The sequence below is a fragment of the Primulina eburnea genome, chromosome 2 (assembly GCF_022965805.1).
Source record: "Primulina eburnea isolate SZY01 chromosome 2, ASM2296580v1, whole genome shotgun sequence".
NCBI lineage: Eukaryota > Viridiplantae > Streptophyta > Magnoliopsida > Lamiales > Gesneriaceae > Primulina > Primulina eburnea.
Window position 1 is genome coordinate 12386181 of NC_133102.1, and position 6956 is coordinate 12393136.

The window sequence follows — 6956 nt, forward strand, 5'->3', positions numbered from 1 at the left end:
AACTGTGAGATTTATATTGTCAAGTAAAGACGATTATTTTAAATGTTATTTTGTAATGGCGAACTTTTGAAAAAAAATTCTACACTTTTAAAACGTTAGACGTTTCAGTTCGGCACCTCTACTCCCCTCACCATCAAGCTCACCTGCATCACACGCCTAGTGAGTCTAAAGACTCAACACACATGTACCAGGAATAACAAGTACATATACATAGCACACAGCAGTGAAAAATATCATACTCAACATATCTTTCATGAACTTAAAAGCATAACATAAACATGTCGTATAAAATCAAACGTGTCAAATCGTGTTATCTTATGTCATCATATACGTATACATTTTCATTCTCGTGTCAAATCATGTCATCTTAAACTTATAAATTTTCTTTTTGATTGAATTCAGTTCATTAGTTGTGACTTTCGTATCAGCTCTATGGTATCAGCTCTATCGATGGATCCACTATAAAACCGTGGTACCAGACGGCAAGGTACATCAGCGACAGCATTACCCACCCACTGAGCCCGGGCCTCAGCTCATCATATCATATGTCATCGTATACATATACATCGTTAGTAACAACAATTCCTATACTTCAAAAATATCATCATTTTCATCACTTAATAAAAACATGCATGTACGTAGGGATGTAAACGAACCAAACCATTTGTGAGCTATTCGAAGATCGATTCGATAAAAACTCGTTTGAGCTCGTTTAATGAGGCTCGTTAAGATAAACAAACGAAACTTAATATTTATAGTATTCGGCTCGTTAGCTCGTGAACATGTTCATTGGTAAATTCATGAGTAATCTTTTAGATGAAAAAAATAATAGTTTGATATTTGATTTATTGATTTTGCATATTATTTATGAAATATATAGAAAAATCTATTAAATTTATTTATTATAATAAATTTACAAATTTTAATAAGAATAATATATTTTTCTTTAAATATATAATTTACTTTTAAATTAATTTAATGAAAATTTAAATGTATAATTCATATTTATTAAGCTTGTTTAGGTTCGATAAAGACTTGAATAAACTCGTGAGCCATGTATATATTCGTTAAATAAATCTCAAGCTCGGCTCGATTATAAACGAACCGAGCTCAAACATTCAAGAGTTCGGCTCGACTCGACTAGATTACATTCCTACATATACGTAAATTTCCCTTTAAACCAAGCATGCAACGTATTTATCATAGTTACGTAAAAATCGTAAAAATGATGCATAAATATTTAAAATATCATATATTTGTACTCAGGACGCCGCCTTCACCAAAATCTCACCTCGAGTGCAAAATGACCATTTTGCCCTTGGAAACCCGAAAATTATCATTCCACCCCTGGATCTCTAAAATTGACCCGAAGCTTACCAAACTCCTTAAAATATTCCAAAACATATTTATAAGCATTCCTAGACGTAAACTCGAGCCCATATTACAACTTAACCGATTCATTTTAAAACTTAGACCGAGGTCCCGGTTTTAACCTGAATCGACTCGAAACTTTACCAAATTTTTCCCAACCTTTTCTCATAACTTAAAACACTTAAGAGGTCCTAAAACAATGATAGTAGGCCCCCAAACACATGGCTAAATTTCCAGAACTTGCCCAACCATCGGTCCTATCCTAGTTCACCACCTCATGTTATTTCCTCTCCCAACTCCTGCCTCAAGCTATCCATTCGCACCAGCCATTAGACAGCCTAACGAGGACCTAGACCAGACCCCAAGTCACCTATCAGAACCAAACCACCGTCCCCAGCAAGCCTCTAGCCTCAAAAACAAAAACAAAAAAACCGAGAAGCCACCAAAAGCACCTACCGATCCTACCCTTCACCCGATCGATCCCTCCTTCTAGCAAGTATCGAGCCCCATTCAGGCCTTGTCTCAAATCCTCAAGGATCTAATCCATGGCTCAGATCAGTTCTTGTGTTGCTGGATTGGTCCTTGGCACACGCTCTACCCCAAAACCGATACAAACTCCATTCTATCTTAACCATTCCTAGCGTACCTCCCTTACAACTCAGACCCAACCATATGACAGCATACCCTTGGCATAAGGAATCCCTCAACATGGCACATGACAGCCCCTTGCAACAATATAGAGGAATTAGTGAGTAGCAATCAAGAAAGTGCAAGATCCTATGTAAAAACCGAAATTTCTTAATGAACTAAGCTAGATCGGAATTTTCATGCATGAATGCACTCTCCAGCATATAAAAACGTGTATGATGCAGCAAGAGATAATACAAAGTGTGCCTTGATGATTGAAGAACGAGAACAATGCGATGGAAACCCGGAATAGTTTTCCATTGCATGAAAAGAGGTGGCCGAACCTTCTTGATGTTTCTGCTGTGCAAATAGAGGGAAAGTGCAGCTGGGTGAAGCTGAAAATGGCTTGAACCGAGGGAATAAAAAAAGGATGAAGTGGGTGTCGATAATATAGTAGCCCCATAACTGTATCTACATCAACCCACACCACCCCCATTCAAATTTCAGTCAGTGGACATTATGCGCTTGTTACACAAAAACCCCTTAGGGGAAAGGCAAAACAAGGGAAAAAAATAGAGATCAAAATAAATAGCTCTCGCGGTCCAGAATCAAAAAAATATGGAGCACCTAACAACGCATCTTCACAGACCAAGAACTACGAGATCACCCCAATTGGTTGGACCGTAGGTGCGATGATTTACTTCACGGGCGAGGTCTCTGGTTCAAGTCCAGGATGAAATTTCGAAACAGAATTTTAATTGGATCAAGACTTCCAATTGAATAAGTATGAGTAAAGGAATGCAGGGCCACTCGTTGAAGATAAAAGTACATCGAAACCATATGAATTTTTACCATGGGTTGGTTGGGTGATGAAACTGATGGGAGTGGGAATGTGAATGGGTGTGTATCGGTTAATAATCATTTAGTTTAGGCTTAATAGTGCTAAAATTCTAAATTGTAAAATTAATGATTGATAATGGGCCACCATTTTATTTTAAAGGTTTTGTAGGCCCATTAGGCCGAAACATGGTCCCGGAAAATAATTCGCGTCAGGAGGATTTCGCAAATATTAGCTAAACTATAAATAAAATTCTCCTGATTCGATAAAATTTATGTACTGTTAAAAATAAAAATCATGCGGTTAAAATACCCAATAAAATCCCATTTTTGGAAAAATACCCTTAAAATCACCTTGTATTAATTTATAAAATAAATCGTGTGATAAAAATAATTTCCTGAAAATTCTCCGTTCTTCGTTCCTCGTTCTGGCGTGAAATGCGTCTGAAACTCTAATGCGTGAACTTTTTAAGATTTCTTGAATTATATTCTATCATGCATGATTTATGCATAAAATGCATAAAATAATTAAACACATGATAATGAAATAAACATACATTTAATGCTTTAAAAGAATTAAATAAATTACAAAAGAAATTTAATAACCTGCATGCATGTGGTTCACGTGGACCTTCAAATTTTCGGGACGTTACAGTACTGTTGTCGGTTGAATGTCCTTTTCAACAACTGATGACGTGTACAGTTAAATGATCAGCTGATTCGTTGGTAAGCTCATAACTGAATATGTCAACGGATCAGTCAGTTGTCTTCGTAAGTTCAGTTCAGCTGGTTTCAGTTGCCTTTAATAAATTGCGCATTAATCTTCAGTTAGGCAATTGTCAGTTGATTTAAGTAGATAGGCTTCTTCAAGGTACTTGATCAGTTAGTCCAATTAATTAATCACTTACTTTGTCAACAACCAAAATGAAGTTTCCAATAGATGTAGAGAGGTATCTTTTTTTCAAATTTGCCCTTTTTTTTAATCCACTACCTTTTAATAATCTACTAAATTCCTATCACTACAAGAAAATACACATTCAAAAACACACCAAAAATAATGGTTTTTATTAAAACCGTTGTCTTTTTACTTTTAAAAACGGTTTTAACAAAAACCGTTGTCTTAGCCTAAAAAACCCGCTAATAGACAACGGTTTTTTAAAAACTGTTGTCTTTGAGCGTGTTTTTTTGGACTACGAAAACGGTTTTTAAAAACTGTTGTCTAAGAGCGTTTTTTTTTGCTACAACAATGATTTTTAAAATCGTTGTTAATGAGCGTTTTTTTAGGCTACAACAACGGTTTTTAAAAACCGTTGTCTATGTATGTGTTTTTTCGAGCTACAACAACGGTTTTGAAAAATCGTTGTTTATATTTGTTTCTGTTAAGGGTCAAAGACAACGGTTTGTGTAAACCGTTGTCTTTCAGCTAGTTTTTTAGAACTAAGAAAACAATTCAAAAACCGTTGTCCTTGTTCTAATTTTTCTAAAAAAAATTGGTTAAAACAACATAGCGAAAGTTTTATGAAACCATCGCTAATTTAAATTCGCAACGGTGTTTTCATAAATCGTCGCTAAGTATAGCGAACGTGTTGTTAACCGCCACAAATTTAAATTAGCGACAGTATAAACCGTCGCTAAATATAGCGACGGTTTTATACAACTGTCGCATTTTAAATTAGCGATGATTATGAACAACAGTCGCTATATTTAGCGACGGTTTGAATTAAACTGGTGTACTTTTAAATAAGCGACAGTAAAAACCATCGCCGATTTAAAAATTGTGATGTTTCCCTATTAGCGACTGACCAAGTGTAACCATCGCTAATAGCGACGGATTAAGCTTAAACCATCGCTAATAGCGACGGTGTAAGCAACAACCTTCGCTCATAGCGACGGTTTATGCAACAACCGTCGCCAAAATGTCTATAAATACCCCCACCCTCGGTCATTTTCTGCACACGATAAGTTTCTATCTTCTATGATTTTATTTTCGCTTTCAGTTTAAGTGTTACGATTATTAATATTGTTAGTGTAGTAAATATGTAAGTTATTAAATTATAGATTCCAAATATTATTAGTGTAGTAAAATTGTAAGTTATTAAATTAAGAATGATAGTGTTAATTTTTGAACTGTTTCATGATTTATTAAATTATAAAAGAATTTTTTTTAATTTACGTAAAACATTAGCGACGGAAATCATTTGTACAACCGTCGCGAATTAGCGATGAAAATCATGCAAAGATGCTAACCGTCGCTAATTGGCGACGGTAATGATATATTAACCGTCACTAATTGGCGACGGTTTTTTTGCAACCGTCGCAAATTATGTAGTTTGACAAAAAACTTTCAATGCTACGACAACGATTTTTCACCGTCGTCTTTAGACGTCTACGACAATGGTTTTTCACCGTTGTCTTTGAGCACACCCTTTAACCACATGGACTTTAACAACGGTTTTACAAGATCTACGACAACGGTTTTTCACCGTTGTCTTTGACGTCTACGACAACGGTTTTTCACCGTTGTCTTTTAGCGCACCCTTTAACCATGGAGGCTTTAACAACGAGTTTTTTGACCTACGACAACGGTGAAAAACTGTTGTCTTCTGCCTTTTTTCTTGTAGTGTATGGTTGTTAAGAATATTCTTAATTCTTTTTTTAACATTTGATTGGTTCACATGGAATAACGACGATGATGAAAGATTATAGTTGATTCTTTTCAATTTCATTCATTTGTTTTGCATTTGACGAAATCAACATTAAAAAAATAATATTTTTTATCATGTCATATATATTTGAGTAGTACGTCACTTGCATAACGATTTCAAATATATATGTTTACTCTCGAGGTTATACAATGTATATCATTCACGTCAATGGAACAATATTTCTCATGTTTTTAATTTGGAAGTATTGCCCACCTCCTAATATATACCACGTCAAAGCAAAATATTGTAATTTGGAAGCACTTATATTTCGATTTAGATTTGTATAAGAAAAAATCAGTAATCGTTACCAAACACTACCTAAATATTTACACTACAAGAAAATTCACATTCAACACATCAAAGACAACGGTTTTTATTAAAATTGCTGTGTTCTTTCATTTAACAACGGTTTTAACAAAAACCGTTGTCGTTTCCTATAAAAACGCGCTTAAAGACAAAGGTTTTTAAAAAGCCGTTGTCTTTGATGTGTCTATGACAACGGTTTTTAAAAATCGTTGTATTTGATGTGTCTATGACAACGATTTTTAAAAACTGTTGTCTTTGTTTTGTCTATGACAACGGTTTTTAAAAACTATTGTCTATGATTGTGGTTTTTTTTTTGCTACAACAACGGTTTTTAAAAACCATTGTCTATGAGCGTGTTTTTTGGGCTACAACAATGGTTTTAAAAACCGTTGTCTATGAGAGTTTTTTTTTTTCTACAACGGTTTTTAAAAACTGTCGTCTAAAAGCATTCTTTGTTGGTCTACCACAACGGTTTTTAAAAATTGTTGTTCATGAATGTGGTTTTTTGGGCTACAACAACGGTTTTTTAAAAACCGTTGTCTATATGTGTTTCTGTCAAACGTCAAAGACAACGGTTTACACAAACCGTTGTCTTTCATGTGATTTTTGAAGAACTACGACAATGGTTTTGTAAAACTTTGTCGATTTTTAATTTTTTTTGTCAAAAATCGTTGTGATTGCTCTAAATTTTTTTAAAAAATCGGCATTTAGCGACGGTGTTAAAAAATTATCGTTATTTTAAATTAGCGACGGGTACATTTGCGACGGTTAGGTTAAACCGTCGCTTATTCAAATTAGCGACGATGTTATCAAACGGTCGCTATTGGTTTCAATAAACACTGTCGCAAATTCAAATTCGCGATGGTATAAACCGTCGCTAATTTAAAACCTGCAACAGTTCTAAATGACTATCGCTATTTGCGACGGTATTTATAAAACTGTTGAAAATAGCGACTGTGTTTTAAAAGTCGTCGCTTGTAGCGATGGTTTAAGCTTAAACCGTCGCAAATGCGCACATTGTCTATAAATATCGGCGCACTTGTTCATTTTCTTCCTACATGAAATTTTTCTCTCTTCCCTCCACTTGAAATTTTTCTCTCCACACACGAA